Below are 18,087 nucleotides of genomic sequence, written 5' to 3'. Positions count from 1 at the left end.
ACTTGTTGTTGCACATCATAGCAGGACTATAGATGAGGCACCAGAATGATGTTCAGATTTTTGGAGACTCAGTCACACCTAATTCAATTATCAGTGATCTGATTGATAGTAACAACATCTAGGAAATGTCAAAAATGATGACTTGTTAGTATGAAATTGTATTTTGTAATATATGTCCATTCATACATAATATTTCATACGGACTTATTTTTGAATGTTCAAAAACTTAATTTTAAAATGGGATAAGTGCATCATGAGAATCTTGGAGGTCCTTTTTACTTATTTTGGATTCCACCAAGGCCTAGAAGAGTGTTCCTAGGGATGAGAATAGTCTTTTCCCTTTTTCATTTTTTAAATTTTATTTCAGGAAGAGAGAGAGCCAGAGAGAATGAAAATGAATGAGAATTGGCAGCCAGGGCCTCAACCACTGAAATCAAACTCCAGGTGCTTGCGCCACCTAGTGGGCATGTGCGACCTTGTGCTTGCCTCTCCTTTGTATGAGTGGCTTATAAGGGATATGGAGATTCAAACGTGGGTTCTTAGGCTTCACAGGCAAGCACTGTAACTGCTAAGCCATCTCTCCAGCCCTTTAAAAATTTTTATTTATTTATTTATATATAGAGAGAGAATGGGCATGCCAGGACCTCTAACCATTGTGAACGAACTCCAGAAGCAAGTGCTACCTTGTGCACCTGGCTTTCATGGGTTCTGGGAGAATAGAACATGGGTCCTTAGGCTTTGCAGGCAAGAACTTTAGTTGCTAAGCCATCTCTGCAGCCTCCTCCCTTTTTTCTTTTGACTGAAAAACTATAATTAAAATGTATTATTATTATTAGGCAATCAGAAAATTTGTATAGAAATTATTTGTGTATTCAGAAATTAATATTTGCAGATAACCAAGGGGAAAAGGGACAATAGAAATGGTTACAAGGTATTCCCAAATAATGAAATAAATAGAAGTGGCATAACAAGCAGGAACAACCTAAATGCTATAGCTAGAGTGATTGTTCAGAAAGTATTTTAAGTTTTTATCCTCTTTTCAATGAGATCCTGTATAATTTTCCCTTTATCTGTCTTTTGGAAATAAGATTGTATGGGAAAGAGCTAAAAAGAGTTGGACAGTTGTGGATGCAACAAGCCTAAAGAAAGAAGATATACAAAAAGAAACAGTTTATTCCTTAAATGATGATGATGAAACCTGAAGTTCCTGAAGAGGACCCTATCCAAGGTATCCTAGTAATATTCAAGGTCTCCTAGGAATAGTGTCCGGAAGAGGACCCTATCCGAGGTGTCCTAGTAATATTCAAGGTCTCCTAGTAATAGTGTCCGGAAGAGGACCCTATCCGAGGTGTCCTAGTAATATTCGAGGTCTCCTAGTAATAGTGTCCGGAAGAGGACCCTATCCGAGGTGTCCTAGTAATATTCAAGGTCTCCTAGTAATAGTGTCCGGAAGAGGACCCTATCCGAGGTGTCCTAGTAATATTCAAGGTCTCCTAGGAATAGTGTCCAGAAGAGGACCCTATCCGAGGTGTCCTAGTAATATTCGAGGTCTCCTAGTAATAGTGTCCGGAAGAGGACCCTATCCGAGGTGTCCTAGTAATATTCGAGGTCTCCTAGTAATAGTGTCCGGAAGAGGACCCTATCCGAGGTATCCTAGTAATATTCGAGGTCTCCTAGTAATAGTGTCCTGAAGAGGACCCTATCCGAGGTGTCCTAGTAATATTCGAGGTCTCCTAGTAATAGTGTCCGGAAGAGGACCCTATCCGAGGTGTCCTAGTAATATTCGAGGTCTCCTAGTAATAGTGTCCGGAAGAGGACCCTATCCGAGGTGTCCTAGTAATATTCAAGGTCTCCTAGTAATAGTGTCCGGAAGAGGACCCTATCCGAGGTGTCCTAGTAATATTCAAGGTCTCCTAGGAATAGTGTCCGGAAGAGGACCCTATCCGAGGTGTCCTAGTAATATTCAAGGTCTCCTAGTAATAGTGTCCGGAAGAGGACCCTATCCGAGGTGTCCTAGTAATATTCGAGGTCTCCTAGTAATAGTGTCCGGAAGAGGACCCTATCCGAGGTGTCCTAGTAATATTCAAGGTCTCCTAGGAATAGTGTCCGGAAGAGGACCCTATCCGAGGTATCCTAGTAATATTCAAGGTCTCCTAGGAATAGTGTCCGGAAGAGGACCCTATCCGAGGTGTCCTAGTAATATTCAAGGTCTCCTAGTAATAGTGTCCGGAAGAGGACCCTATCCGAGGTGTCCTAGTAATATTCGAGGTCTCCTAGCAATAGTGTCCGGAAGAGGACCCTATCCGTGGTGTCCTAGTAATATTCAAGGTCTCCTAGTAATAGTGTCCGGAAGAGGACCCTATCCGAGGTATCCTAGTAATATTCGAGGTCTCCTAGTAATAGTGTCCTGAAGAGGACCCTATCCGAGGTGTCCTAGTAATATTCGAGGTCTCCTAGGAATAGTGTCCGGAAGAGGACCCTATCCGAGGTGTCCTAGTAATATTCGAGGTCTCCTAGGAATAGTGTCCGGAAGAGGACCCTATCCGAGGTGTCCTAGTAATATTCGAGGTCTCCTAGTAATAGTGTCCGGAAGAGGACCCTATCCGAGGTGTCCTAGTAATATTCAAGGTCTCCTAGTAATAGTGTCCGGAAGAGGACCCTATCCGAGGTGTCCTAGTAATATTCAAGGTCTCCTAGGAATAGTGTCCGGAAGAGGACCCTATCCGAGGTGTCCTAGTAATATTCAAGGTCTCCTAGTAATAGTGTCCGGAAGAGGACCCTATCCGAGGTGTCCTAGTAATATTCGAGGTCTCCTAGTAATAGTGTCCGGAAGAGGACCCTATCCGAGGTGTCCTAGTAATATTCAAGGTCTCCTAGGAATAGTGTCCGGAAGAGGACCCTATCCGAGGTATCCTAGTAATATTCAAGGTCTCCTAGGAATAGTGTCCGGAAGAGGACCCTATCCGAGGTGTCCTAGTAATATTCAAGGTCTCCTAGTAATAGTGTCCGGAAGAGGACCCTATCCGAGGTGTCCTAGTAATATTCGAGGTCTCCTAGCAATAGTGTCCGGAAGAGGACCCTATCCGTGGTGTCCTAGTAATATTCAAGGTCTCCTAGTAATAGTGTCCGGAAGAGGACCCTATCCGAGGTATCCTAGTAATATTCAAGGTCTCCTAGTAATAGTGTCTTGAAGAGGACCCTATCCGAGGTGTCCTAGTAATATTCAAGGTCTCCTAGTAATAGTGTCCGGAAGAGGACCCTATCCGAGGTATCCTAGTAATATTCGAGGTCTCCTAGTAATAGTGTCCTGAAGAGGACCCTATCCGAGGTGTCCTAGTAATATTCGAGGTCTCCTAGGAATAGTGTCCGGAAGAGGACCCTATCCGAGGTGTCCTAGTAATATTCGAGGTCTCCTAGGAATAGTGTCCGGAAGAGGACCCTATCCGAGGTGTCCTAGTAATATTCGAGGTCTCCTAGGAATAGTGTCCGGAAGAGGACCCTATCCGAGGTATCCTAGTAATATTCGAGGTCTCCTAGTAATAGTGTCCTGAAGAGGACCCTATCCGAGGTGTCCTAGTAATATTCGAGGTCTCCTAGGAATAGTGTCCGGAAGAGGACCCTATCCGAGGTGTCCTAGTAATATTCGAGGTCTCCTAGGAATAGTGTCCGGAAGAGGACCCTATCCGAGGTATCCTAGTAATATTCGAGGTCTCCTAGTAATAGTGTCCTGAAGAGGACCCTATCCGAGGTGTCCTAGTAATATTCGAGGTCTCCTAGGAATAGTGTCCGGAAGAGGACCCTATCCGAGGTGTCCTAGTAATATTCGAGGTCTCCTAGGAATAGTGTCTTGAAGAGGACCCTATCCGAGGTGTCCTAGTAATATTCGAGGTCTCCTAGGAATAGTGTCCGGAAGAGGACCCTATCCGAGGTGTCCTAGTAATATTCGAGGTCTCCTAGGAATAGTGTCTTGAAGAGGACCCTATCCGAGGTGTCCTAGTAATATTCGAGGTCTCCTAGGAATAGTGTCCTAAAGAGGACCCTATCCGAGGTGTCCTAGTAATATTCGAGGTCTCCTAGTAATAGTGTCCTAAAGAGGACATTTTCTGAGGTATCCTAATAAACATTTCCAGTGGGCCAAGAGATTACAACAGGAGGCAGGCTAGGTTGTTCACTAGAGATATTTCTCTGAGGTACATATGCAGCTGCCTGCGCGCACAATGAGACACTGGTTTCTTTAGTTCAGCACTGGGAGCTTAGGCAGGATGCTTCTTAGGATTATACCTGGTGATATTTTATCCTTCCAAATTTATTAATTTTTAATATTTTTATTTGTTTAAGAGAAAGAAAGAAAGACAGAGAGAAAGAGGTAGACAGAGAGTGATGGCCAGGCGTGGTGGTGCATGCCTTTCATCCCAGCACTCAGGAGGCAGAGGTAAGAGGATCGCCTTGAGTTAGTGGCCACCCTGAGACTGCATAGTGAATTCCAGGTCAGCCTCGGTGGGGGCTGGAGTGAGACTTTACCTCGAAAAACCAAAATAACTATAATAATAATAAATAAATAAAGGGGGGGAGAGGGAGGAAGGGATGGATGGATGGATGAAGGGTGCGTCAGGACCTCCTGCCAATGCAAACAAACCCCTGATGTATGTGCCACTTCATGCATATGACTTTATATAGAGGGACTAGGGTCTCAAACCCAGGCCATCAGGCTTTGCAAGCAAGTACCTTTAACCACTGAGCCATTTCCCCAGCCCCAAGATGGCACAACGAGGTCTTTAGATGTATGGCCAGACCCTGTTCTACTAGTCTAGTTTCGATTCACCAGTCCTGGTTTAAAAAACAAAACGTCATCTCTAGCAGTGTGTTAGCGAGTAGAGTTTAAAGGTGGTGGAGGATATAACTTCTTTTCTTTCTCCCAGTGGATTTACATAGGATCTAATTAATACCTTAGAATTTCTGTGACCTACTTAATTGGATTCAGTAGCATAAGACATGAATTTTGGAACTAGACTTGCCAGAACTCTGACTCTGTCCTGAGCTGATAGTTCTGTCCTGGTACAAGGACTTGCTGTGGCAGGAAGCGAAGCGTGAGTGAAGGCCCAAGACCAGGAGCCTGGAGGAGCTGTGGTATGTCTTAAGGAGCAGCCTGCAGTTTCTCTCTTTTTAAATTTGAATCTTTTATTTATTTATTCCAGAGAGGGAAAGAGAGAGAGGAAGAGGTAGATAGAGAGAGAGAGGAATGTGCCAGGGCCTCCAGTCACTGCACACAAACTCCAGGCACATGCGCTGCTCTGTGCTGCATGCTTATGTGGGTCCTGGGGCATAGAACCCAGGTCCTTAGTCTTCACAGGCAAGCTCCTTAACCACTAAACCATCTCTCCATCCCTTGCAGTTACTGTTGTAATTGTCACAACAACTTAAATAATAGATACTCATACTATTTCCATTGTACAGATAAGGAACAAGGCTAAAGGAATATTCATTAACATATTGAAAGCCACACAGCCAGCAGAACTTGAATCCAGGACTGTGCTTCTCCAGAGTCTGTTCCTTCTGTGCGGAACTAGGACTGACAGAGCGTTGAATGATAGGCTAGACTTCACGTATGGAGTCGGATGTAGTTTTGGGAAGCTTTGTAGTTTCACAGTTTTTAAATGAGGGTCACGGGGACTGTATTCTCAGAAGCTGGGTCCAAGGTGGACTAAAAAAGGAGGACCAAGATGAGGGTGGCACTTCTGGTTGTTAGCAAGGAAAGCTCTGACAGTCGCGTTTTATGGTGGGTCAGGGCTCTGGGGACTTGAACCTGGGTCTTTAGGCTTCACCAGGCAAGTGCCTTAACCACTAAGCCATCTCTCCAGCCCTAATTTCTTTTTTTTTTTTTTTGGTTGGAGTTTTTGTGACTATATTTTAAAAAACATACCTGAAAATAGACATGTATTTCTTTTTAACTAAGTACATGGCATCAGCAGCCTAACATTAGCAAACACAGGTCGCAGAACGTGCTCCTGGACCTCCGTCTGCACTGCTTCTTGAATAAACATGAATGTGTGTCTGCTTGCTTCACATTACAAGCCAGGATTCTTGGATTTTGATGACTCTTCTCCTTGTGAAATACACAAGTTTCCAAGCCCAGAGAGCAGGGCTGCAGTTTTTGTCTGTGTGTGTGTATGAGTCTATATTTTATAACTATCTTAGGTAATTAAAAAGAAACCATGCAATCAAATTCCCCTAACAAAACAAATTCAAATACAGAAGAATACACAAATTATCACTTGAGTGTTTCTAACTAGGAGAGCTTTGGCTTCTCTCACTAGGCACTTGTGAATCTCCAGCATGTGCTTCTGAACATTTTGTTCTGAAAATTTCCTATGGGCCGTTTTCTCTGTGGGTCTCCAGGTTTCTGAATAAATGTGTTCTTATTATGTTTACAAATGATGCTTGTACTTTAGTCAGCTGTGGTTTATCTTTGGAGGATAAATAGTATGTTGCATTTGCTACATTCTCTGTTGTAGGCTGGCTAATCATTTAGGTAACTAGATTGCAGAAGATGCTATTTAAAAATGTAATTCAATTTTAATCATCCTTGTATTGTATATGTGTTTATGTCTGCTGCTGATTTTTCCCTGTTGATCACACGGGGCAGTGATTTCATTCCTGGGAGTAGAAGATGGAGGCTGGCTCTAGAGTGTGCGTGTGTTGTTAATGTATGTACAGAGCTTATTTCAGCCCGGAGAAAATGAGGCCCCATATGCCTAACAGATGCTCTTCTCTCTCTCGTTCTCTAGGGTTCCGCTATGGAAGTGATATAGTTCCTTTTTCTAAAGTGGATGAGGAACAAATGAAATATAAATCGGAGGGGAAGTGCTTCTCTGTTTTGGGGTTTTGTGCATCTTCTCAGGTATAGCAATTATTCTGGAATTTTGAACTAAATGCTCAGTTCTCCTGTCCCTCATTCCTGGAGATGGTCTGCTTTTGATGTCTTTTTCTTTACAGCATCTACTTACTTATTTCCCTCTTAATCTTCTAGAACACAGTTGGGTGCAAAACCAAGATGTAGGGAGGGCACCATAAATCTTAAGACTACATTTTATTTTCATTAATTTTTTTTTTTTTGTATTTGCTGTTTGCTTTATTTTTAGTATATAGAATTCTGGTCTAAAACTCATCATGTAGTTGAGGATGGTCTTGAGCTCCTGACTTACCTGCTCCCCTTTCCCAGTGCTGGAATTAGAGCATGTACCACCACACCCAGTTTTATGTGGTACTGGGGATCAAACCGACAGCCTTGGGCATGCACTACCCACTGAGCTATACCTTTAGCTTATGAGTATATTTCATTAAGTCACTTTGTTGCCTTGCTGACCATAGAAGCCTGTAGTAGCCTTAAAGACACAGCATCCACTTTGCATTCTCCAATCTGTTTCACGTATTTGAGTGTCTTAGGTGATTGATGGTCTGGCTGGGGTTTGAATGACATATTAGCCCTTAGAATATTATTGATTTATATTGCACCTTTCTTTTCAATGTCCAGATGTGACAATTAGCTGTAAGTCACGTGTTTGACACCAAAACAAAACAGACAAGAAGCAAATTGCAGCAGTATGCAGGATACCACATATTCTTTTAGAAAGGGTTATTCAGAGTCCCAGAGGTCCTAGATTCAGTGTGGCTGCAAAAAAGATGAAATTTAGTTAATAGATACCATTGGTATCTTTTTGTGTGTATGTGACCTTGCCTATAGGGATGAAGAGATTTTTATTGGAGAACTCATGGGAAGTATAATGAAAATAAATACTATCCAACATTCTGAATTTGAAGTTCATCATGTCGCTAATAGCATACAGTCCCTATGGATTTCAGTGTTATAATGATTCATGGGTTTAGGATTTTTTTAGAATTTTTAAAAAATATTTTTATTTATTTACTTGAGAGAGAGATCAAGAGGCAGATAGACAGAGAGAGAGAGAGAGAGAGAGAAAATGGGCACATCAGGGCCTCCAGCCACTGCAAATGAACTACAGATGCATGTGCCACTTTGTGCATCTGGCTTATATGAATACTGGGGAATCAAGCCTCGAACCAGTCCTTAGGCTTCACAGGTAAGCGCTTAACCGCTAAGCCATCTCTCCAGCCCCTGGAATTTTTTTTTTTTTTTTTTTTTTGAGAGCGACAGACATAGAGAGAAAGACAGATAGAGGGAGAGAGAGAGAATGGGCGTGCCAGGGCTTCCAGCCACTGCAAACGAACTCCAGATGCGTGCACCCCCTTGTGTATCTGGCTAACGTGGGACCTGGGGAACCGAGCCTCAAACCGGGGTCCTTAGGCTTCACAGGCAAGCGCTTAACCGCTAAGCCATCTCTCCAGCCCCCCTGGAATTTTTTTTAAAGGCAGGAATGGTGGCTCATGCCTTTAGTTTACTTATTTATTTATTTGAGAGAAAGTTTGGTGGGGGGAAGAGGCCGAGAAAAAGAGAGAATGGGTGCACCAGGGCCACTAGCCACTGCAAATGAACTCCAGACACATGCAGTCCCTTGTGCATCTGGCTTACGTGGGATCTGGGGAATAGAACCAGGGTCCTTAGGCTTCGTAGACAAATGCCTTTACCACTAAGCCATTTTCCCAGCCCTAGGATTATTTTTATGATTGTCCACACTGTTAAAAGTATCTTGAAAACTCATAAGCCAAAAATTGAGAGTATTGTACTGGTGAGAATTACTACTTTTTTTTTGGTTTTCAAGGTAGGGTTTTACCCTAATCCAGGTTGACTTGGAATTCACTATGTAGTCATAGGGTGGCCTTAAACTCACAGTGATCCTCCTACCTCTGCCTCCCTAGTTCTGGGATTAAAGGTGTGCCCCACCATGTCCAGCTGTTAATACTTTAAAAAAAAATTTTGTTGTTGTTGTTCATTTTATTTATTTATTTGAGAGTGACAAGAGAGAGAAAGAGGCAGATAGAGAGAGAGAGAGAATGGGCGCGCCAAGGCCTCCAGCCACTGCAGAAGAACTCCAGACGTGTATGCCCCCTTGTGCATCTGGCTAACGTGGGTCCTGGAGAATCGAGCCTCGAACCAGGGTCCTTAGGTTTCACAGGCAAGCGCTTAACTGCTAAGCCATCTCTCCAGCCCTGTTACTACTTTTTTGTAAGTTGAGAATAACTAGTTTTCTAACAAGATATAGTAGATGTGCTTTTCTCAAAATTATTTACTTTAGTAGGTATATAAGCTTAAAACTTATGACTATTAATAGCAATGACTTTGAGTCTTGGATGAAACAGAAACCTCATGGAAACCCATTTGTAGAAACTGGCTCTCTGAAAAATCTATCTGCCCAGGTCTAGACAAGCAGAAATGACCTGTCCAGGACACTTGCAAGTATAATTCAGAACCCAAAATACTAATGTCACCTGTAGTTATATATATATTTCTTTTTTCTGAATCAAAACCAATTGTCTTCTTGCTTACTGTTGTAGGTCCATAGAAGATTCTTTATGGGAAACCAAGTTCTAAAGGTCTTTGCAGCAAAAGATGATGAGGTGAGCTAGCTGTGGGTCTTGGTGGTAGTGCTACAGATTGATTATCATTTTAGGAACGTGGTTTTTGTATTTTTAAATGACATGAATTTTGGAAAAGCAGTGGGGAAATTCACTGACCTTTGACTTTGAAAATGATAAGTGAATTTGTCTTGACATAAGCACAAGTCCTGAGGGCATAGTCCTGCAATTGGAGACCAGGGACTGTGAGGTCATGGATATCCAGGCCATTTTGTGTTTGGAAGATTGCATTGTAAGCAGTCCTACCCTTCTTTTGGCTCTTACATTCTTTCTGCCACCTCTTCTGCAATGGACCCCAAGCTTTGGAAGGTGTGATAGAGATGTTTCAGTGCTACATACTCCTCTGTCACTTCTCAACACAATGGTGCCTTTTGAGTCATCCGAGTGGTCAGTGCCATCTGAAAAGAGAAGCTTCTCTAACCAAAAGTGAGAGTAGCATTACTATATGGGCATTGATGTTAAGAAAAGTGCTTACAGAGCAGTTTGGTGAGCATAATATATGTATTTAGCCAGACAACAGCAGGCATTATACTCCTAGGGCTCATTACCTCCCCTGCCATAGGATTTTTTTTTTTTTTTGGTTTTTCGAGGTAGGTTCTCACTCTGGTCCAGGCTGACCTGGAATTAACTCTGTCATCTCAGGGTGGCCTTGAACTCATGGCAATCCTCCTACCTCTGCCTCCCGAGTGCTGGGATAAAAGGTGTGTGCTACCATGCCCGGCTCTGCCATGGGATTTTGACTAGGTTTTCAGTACCAGGCATGTAGTCCCTCCCGTGGAAAAGGTGTCCAGTCCAATTAGAGAGTGGTTGGTTTTCCCCATAACAGACATGCCAGTATTGCACCTGTTGGGTCATTTGACCTGGCTGGCCAAACTTAAGGCTTACAGTGTCCACTGTTGTTTGTCACCATTGATGACTTCTCTCTCCCATAGGCCTTCATGCCGCATAGCTTTTTTCAGCTTTCTGTCAGCTAGTCTACAGGGAGGATGTTTTCAGCTCAGCTTTAGCTTGATTTCTCAGTGACCTGCAACCCAAGCATGTGGAGTTTTCAGCAATAGGTCTTACCATGTATTTCTGGTGGGAAACCAAGAGCCTTGGCAATGGCTTATAATGTTTTGGGGGCATCAGAGACACCCCTGGCCAGCAACTCACTGGAAGGTAACCCATCCCTGGCATTGACATTTTTCTAGTAACAACCTATGGCTTGTGGGTATACTGTTACCCAAAAAAGTAGGTTTCCATATGTCTTATTCATAACATCTCATTTTTTTTTTAACATCTCAATTTTTGATGAGCCCTTCTCCTATCCTTCCTTTACTCATCTTCATTTTCTAATGGCTCTTTGCTGTCAGGTTTTGATACGGCAGCCAAAAACTGGTACTGTCTAACTACAGCTTATGAAATAAGAAGGAGAATAAAGAGAGCTGTTGTGAGTACTTCCAGTAAAAAAAAAAAGAAGTTGCATGGAGAAGACTTGTGTAGGTAGATAGCAGAGAGCGTAGGAGGGATGACAGTTGTAATAACAGTTTTCATGCATCTAGAGGAAGATCACGTGGAGTGGAAATTCATCTATGCCTCATATGAGAGGGGTGAACAGGGCCCAACAGGTGGAGATCCATTCCAGATGGGAATGATTCTGTCATGAAGAGCTACTATCTGCCAATGATTTGTTTTTGTCCGAGGCGGTCAGATGCCCATCCCCATAGGTGTGCAGAACCTTCAGTAGCACCAGTCAGGTGTATCATGTGGGTTGTTAAAGTAGATGAGTATTATTCATGTTCATTTACAATATTCTGCGATTATGTGAATAATTGCTGTAAAATGTTTTCTTGGGTAATTTGCATATACTGATTTGTGTATAGAGAATATGTGTCTGATGTGGAAGAGAGGAGCGGAGGAGAAAGGAAAGGAGCTGGGCCTTCAGTGACTTCCGTCGTAGTGCGGTGTTGTGTCACAGTTTACTGTTACTTATGACCCTGCCGCTCCTTGTGTGTAATGTGCTCACTGATCCTGGCAAAGACACACATGCTAACTCCCAACAAACTGGAAGTGATCTCTTCTTTAGACTTCCACTGTGCATATTTGGTCTTCTCCTACAGGACTTAGTATTAAAACATACACATCCTGTTTGGTTTATCTCTTATTTTTGCTAGTAAAGAATGTGTTTAGTTACATGAAATCAGGGACTTGTCTTTGTTTTCTGATAGGACCTTAGAGTGTGCCTAGCAAAGAATGGGCACAAAGTAAGCATTCCTTGAATTAAGCTGAGATGTGTCTACTATAAATCTGTAGAGGATTTTGATGGCCATAGGTTTTTATGGAGGAAATAGGATACACATAACTAACACTGATGCAGGTTAGCTGTGGTACAAGAAAAGTACAGTGTTTGGGGAATTTGGAATAAAGAACTAAGCAAAGCCACTACAAAATGGAGAGGGTGTCAATTTACTAAGCCTTGAAGATGAGTTAGAATATAGAGGGCGGATTCCAGCCAGAAGGAAATTATATAAGCCAAGCACCAGGGGCGGGCAAATGTAAGACTTACCTCCCACCACACACACGCTGACCAGCTCTGTGACGCTGGAATAGAAGACAAGGTAGAGGGTTCATGGGTGAGCACCTCTGTGAACCGAGGAGTGATGGCTTTGAGAAACAGCAGAGGCAGAGTTGAGGGATAAGGAAGGTGTACTGTAAAAACTTTGAACCTGGTGTGGTTGAGTAAGAGATGGTATTAGTGGATGTAGGGAATATAGAAGGAGAAATATAGTATGGCAATAAGTGTAGTAACATGAGGCGCTTACAAGCTCTTAGGCAGTTTAAGCCTAGATCTTAGGAGAGTTTTAAATATAGGAGAAGAAATATAGGTTGATAATAAGTGTTGTAAGGTGAGATGCTTACTAACTTTTAGGCCGTTTAAGCCTACATCTTAGGAGAGTTTTAAAACCGAACATACAGATTTTTGACTCTTCAGCTCATGGGACTGGATGAAATAATCCCTAAGTTGAATTTTGAGTGAGTAGAGAAAGACCATAGTTGAGATGAGTTGGAAGAAGAAAAGAGCTTGGGAAGCAGTGGTCCATGCAGTAGAATAATCAGGAGAAAGAATGTACAGAGAGAGAAGGATGGGCAGAAGCCACGGGTAGCCCACCAACTGCAACAGGAACCAAAGGTTGGCAAGTAGCAGTCCTGGGGTGGGGAGGTGAGGGGGACGAAGAGGGAGTTTCAGTCAGGAAGCAGAGGAAGCTGATTAGACTGAAGGCAAATTGTTTTGTAAGTGCTGGTAAAAACAAGGTTATTCATGCAATTCTGAAGAGAAAAGAAGGCAAGAGGTAGAAACAGTAATCTATGGTAGGAGAAGGGCAAAGAAAGACCTTTGTCTAGGAAAACTAAGTCTTGAGTTTATAGGGTGAAGGTATGAATTCAGAAAAGAAGGGAGGTTAAAGTGATAGAGGATTTAGTTAATAAAATAGTAAAACACATTTTATTTCAGTTTTTGGAGTTGGGGATCAGACCCAGGGTTTTATGTACACTAAGCAGGCAGTCAATCCATCACAGAGTTTTCTTAGTTTCTAGGGGCTTAAAAAAGGAAATCTGACGTAGGAGCCAAATGGGTGATACCTGTATAAATATTTAGGGTTGCCTGTGTGTGTGTGTGTGTGTATGTGTGCATGCCCTTACATGTGCTCTCATACATCATACATCTTTCTTGCAGGCAGCAGCAGTTGCACTTTCCTCCCTGATTCATGCTTTGGATGAATTGGACATGGTGGCCATTGTTCGGTATGCTTATGACAGGAGAAGTAATCCTCAAGTTGGTGTGGCTTTTCCTCTTATTAAGGATACTTACGAGGTAAAGTGCAGTCCTTTTTATTCATTTCTCTTTCTTCCATGCCTTTGTTCTTCAATTTCTTTTTTCAGTGCTAGAGATAAAAACTGAGGGCCTGTATATGCTAGGCAATTGCTCTACCATTAAACTGCATCCTGTCCATTCCTTTGTTCTAAGCCATGCTTCTCAGCTGTTAATGTGTATGGGAGCAGCTTTGAGAGCTGGCTAAAATGCAGATTCTAATTCTGCAAGGCTGGGGTGGAGCCCATTTTCTGAGTTGCTCACATACTCTCAAGTCCTGTTGGCACTATTTGTTATGAGCAGGACTTTCAGTTATTTGAAAACAACATGTATTTTACAAGTATCTAAGGAGCTTTTTATGACCTTCTCTGAGTTCTGATCCTTTCTGACTTTTAAGAACCTCATCCCTTTAACAAATTTGGATTGTGAATAAAGGTTACAGGTGTTATTTTGTTATCTTTGTGAAATTCAGCTTATTTTGGGCTCTTCTATAAAGCACATGTCTAGGTTCCTTTCCATTTCCTGCTTATCAGAGAACTTACTGTGTAGCAGGACTATAAAGACTTTCTGGTCCGCTTTTTAAATACCCTGACTTTTCTCATTTGTTCTACTTGGTCATATGTTTTACAGTTATCATTTAGTAGCCTTCCTGGTAGACATTTCTTTTATATTTAGTATCTTTCATACTATTTGAAATTGTAAACAGTCAATAGCAGAAGTCAAAATACTTTATTTTGGGGTTGGAGAAATGGCTTAGTGGTTAAGCCCTTGACTGTGAAGCCTTAGGATCCCGGTTCGAGGCTCCATTCCCCAGGACCCACGTTAGCCAGATGCACAAGGGGGCACACATGTCTGGAGTTCATTTGCAGTGGCTGGAGGCCCTGGTGTGCCCTTTCTCTCTCTCGCTATGTGCCTTTTTCTCTCTCTGTATGTTGCTCTCAAATAAATAAATAAAAATAAATGAAAACAATATTAAAATAGACTTTATTTTTCATTTGTCAGATTTGGATTAAGCTTTGGAAGATTTTTATGGTGCCACTTCCACAGCATTTTGGACCAATTTTGTGTTTTCCCATTAATTTGGCTGTTTCTGCTTTTTATCTTCTTGCTCATTAGTGTTTAGTTTATGTGCAGCTGCCTTTCATGGAAGACTTGCGGCAATACACGTTTTCCTCATTGAAAAATAAGAACTGCGCTCCCACAGGTGAGTTTATTTCTGTTTATCTCACTAATGGCTCTTCATGCACACTCTTCTTGGGCAGTCGCCTGGCTTCAGCCTTCAATTGGGGCCAGGATTTCACAGCGTGGAAGTGGTTGGATTGCAATCACGCTGTTATACACGATAATGATGAAGGTGGTTAACCAGGTGTTTTTGGTAGGGCTTGGTTACGAAGCTTCCAAATACATCTTGTTCTCCCTTCTGACTTGGAGCATGTGTCCAGGGAGCAGCTTGTTGGAGCTGGATGTCCATCTTCCAGTTGTGAACAGAAAGTTTGCCCCTCTGAAGTGAATTGGTATGCAGTATTACGCCTGTGATTTGCATGCAACCTTGAGATGAAAGTGACATTACTAGAGATTAACTTCTCTCTTTGTTTTTCCTTTGTAGTTGACAATAATAGTTCACTTGTCATTATTGGTAGCTTCTAGGAGTCACTTTGAGCCTGATGAGAAAGGCTGCTATTAAGCGTCTGGCTGCAAATGTCATGGAGCTACAGAGTAAGACTCACCAGTCACAGCTGCTGTCTTCCAGACAGCTCATTTATGTAGTTAGAAGCAGAAAGTAGAAAACACCAAAAAACCCAAAAAACAACAACTCAACAAATGATGATAGATGCTTTAGGCTACAAGTGTAAGACTTCATCTGTATCAGGGTGGGACTATGGAAATATGTGGTGAGTCTCCAGATGGTGTTCTCCCTGGGCGTTCTTAGGACTAGGCCCTGGGGGAGAAGTATGTAGGGTTTGCAAGGCCAGGAGATCTGGCCTGATACTAGGTGCAAGCAGCAGGTGAAACCCACTGAAAGTGCAAGTTCCGATTCCCGGCTGTCCTTGTCAGGCAGATGCTGCCCTAGTCAGTGTCAGATGCTGACGGCGGTGGTGGGCTTGCTTAAAACCTTGTGCAAGGTTCAGACGTAGGAAGGCAGTGTCTTATGCTGAATATCAGTATGCCTTTTCATTTTGTGGTAGTTGTACAAAAGGGATATCCAAAAAGGTGATGAATAGAAGTATCAGATACTGTTCGAAAATTGCTTCTCTTTTCCACTGTTTGCATAGTGACTGAATCTAAAACCAGGACAGCACTTGGGCTGGACAGCGAGCTGCCGTGGTGAGCAGAGTGAGGAGTTACACGTGGTGGTGTACTTAAAAGCGTTTTGGGAGAGTTGCCTTTCATCCGCCTTGCCTTGGGCAGCACCGTCGGATTGACTTGGTTGGTTTTTGTTGAGGAGCACCTTCTTCCCGTAAGGTTTAGGCATAAAGAAGAGGACGCCACGTTTCTGTCCTCAAAGAGCTCGAGAGTTTGAATGGACTGGCCTCAAGTGTCTGTAGTGTGCAGGAGGGAAGAGCCCACTCTGACAGAAGATGATGAAGGAATTAGCTCACTCTGGTCTAAGGGTGTCTCAGTGAAGGTGCTGGGCTGATAGATGCTGTATTAAGTCCTTAGAAAGATGATGCTTCTTTAGGGAGGGTTAAAAAAAAGCTTTTTTTTAAAAAAAATTTGTTTTTTGTAATGGAGGGAGAGAATTGGCACACCAGGGCTTCCAGTCACTGTAACAAACTCCAGCCCTGTGCACCATCTTGTGCACATGTACGACCTTGCATACTTGCATCACCTTGTGCATCTGGCTTATGTGGGATCTAGAGAGTTGAACATTAGTCCTTAGGCTTTGCAGGCAAGCGCCTTAACTGTTAAGCCATCTTTCCAGCCCTAAAATTTTTTTTAGCCAACATATACATACGAACATATATATATGTATATGTGTGTGTGTGCGTGTGGGCCAGTGTGTGCATGGAGGTCAGAGGACAGCCTCGAGATGTCTGTCCTCTTCCATCTTTCCACCTTCTTTGAGACAGTCCTTCTTGCTACTAGCCCTGAACTTTAGAGTCTCCGGACTCCACTTCCTGATGTGTAGGCATGTCGAGATCACAGATGCATGTGCGGGCTTCACTGTACATCGCCTTTGCTTGGGTGCTAGGGAGGAGCAAGTCTGGGTTGGCAGGTTTTAAAAGCAAGTGTCTAACCACTGAGAAAACCTCCAAGTTCCACTTTTTTTTTTTAAATTTTTATTAACATTTTCCATGATTATAAAATATATCCCATGGTAATTCCCTCTTTTTTTTTTTTTGAAATAGGGTCTCCTTCTAGCCCAGGCTGACCTAGAATTCATTATGTTGTCTCAGGCTGGCCTCAAACTTAAAGCAGTCTTCCTACCTCTGCCTCCTGGGTGCTGGGATTAAAGTGTACACCACCATTCCTGGCTCTTGTTTTTTTTTGTTTTTAATATTTTGTATATTGATTTGAGAAAGAGGGAGAGAGGCAGATGAGAGAGAGAACAGGCATGACAAGGCCTCTGGCCACTGCAAATGAACTCCAGATGCATGTACCACCTTGTGCATCTGGCTTACATAGGTACTGGGAATTGAACCTGTGTCCTTTGGCTTTGTAGTCAAGTGCCTTAACCACTAAGCCATCTCTAGCCCCTGATTTTTTGTTTTGTTTTGTTTTTTGAGGCAGAGTCTCACTCTAGCCCAAGCTGACCTGGAATTCACTGGGGCCTCAGACTCACAGTGATCCTCCTACCTTTGCCTCCCAAGTGCTGAGATTAAAGGCATGTGCCACCATGCCCAGCTTGAAAGGCTATTTATTTTTATTTTTTTAAAATATTTTTATTTGGGCTGGAGAGATGGCTTAGCGGTTAAGTGCTTGCCTGTGAAGCCTAAGGACCCCGGTTCGAGGCTGGATTCCCCAGGTCCCACGTTAGCCAGATGCACAAGGGGGCGCACGCGTCTGGAGTTCGTTTGCAGAGGCTGGAAGCCCTGGCGCGCCCATTCTCTCTCTGTGTCTGTCGCTCTCAAAATAAATAAATTAATAATGAACAAAAAAGATATTTTTATTTATCTATTTGAGAGCGACAGACAGAGAGAAAGGCAGAGGAGAGAGAGAATGGGCGCGCCAGGGCCTCCAGCCACTGCAAACAAACTCCAGACGTGTGCGCCCTTGAAAGGCTATTTTTAAAAAATACAGCTGGGCTGGCCATTTGGAGCACGCCTTTAATCCTTGTACATGGGAGGCAGAGGTAGGATCACTATAAGTTTAGGCCACTTTGTGACTACATCATGAATGGCAAGTCAGCCTGGGCTAGCCCCTACCTTGAAAAGCACCCCCTCCAAAAAAAAGCAGCTTCTATTTTATGTTTTTGTTTTTCAAATTTGTCCCATTTATTTATTTATTTATTTATTTTATTTTTGTTGTTTTGAGGTAGGAACTCACTCTAATTAGTCCAGGCTGACCTGGAATTCACTATGTCGTCCCAGGGTGTCCTCGAACTCACAGCAGTCCTCCTACCTCTGCCTCCTGAGTGCTGGGATTAAAGGCATGCACCACCACGCCCAGCTCCTCCTTTATTTTTATTTGCGATTTTTCATTGCCTTTTTAAAAATATCCAAATAGCATGGATATTAACCACTGTT

The 18,087-nt window shown here is 42.8% G+C and overlaps 1 pseudogene; it reads left to right on the top strand.

Moving 5' to 3' along the window:
- LOC101614515 overlaps nucleotides 1–18,087 on the top strand; it is an 86,298-nt pseudogene that overhangs the window by 11,735 nt on the left and 56,476 nt on the right.

Source organism: Jaculus jaculus, chromosome 4 (assembly GCF_020740685.1).
Source record: "Jaculus jaculus isolate mJacJac1 chromosome 4, mJacJac1.mat.Y.cur, whole genome shotgun sequence".
NCBI lineage: Eukaryota > Metazoa > Chordata > Mammalia > Rodentia > Dipodidae > Jaculus > Jaculus jaculus.
The sequence above is the reverse complement of the archived record's forward strand: the minus strand, read 5'-3'. Positions and strand labels throughout refer to the sequence as shown.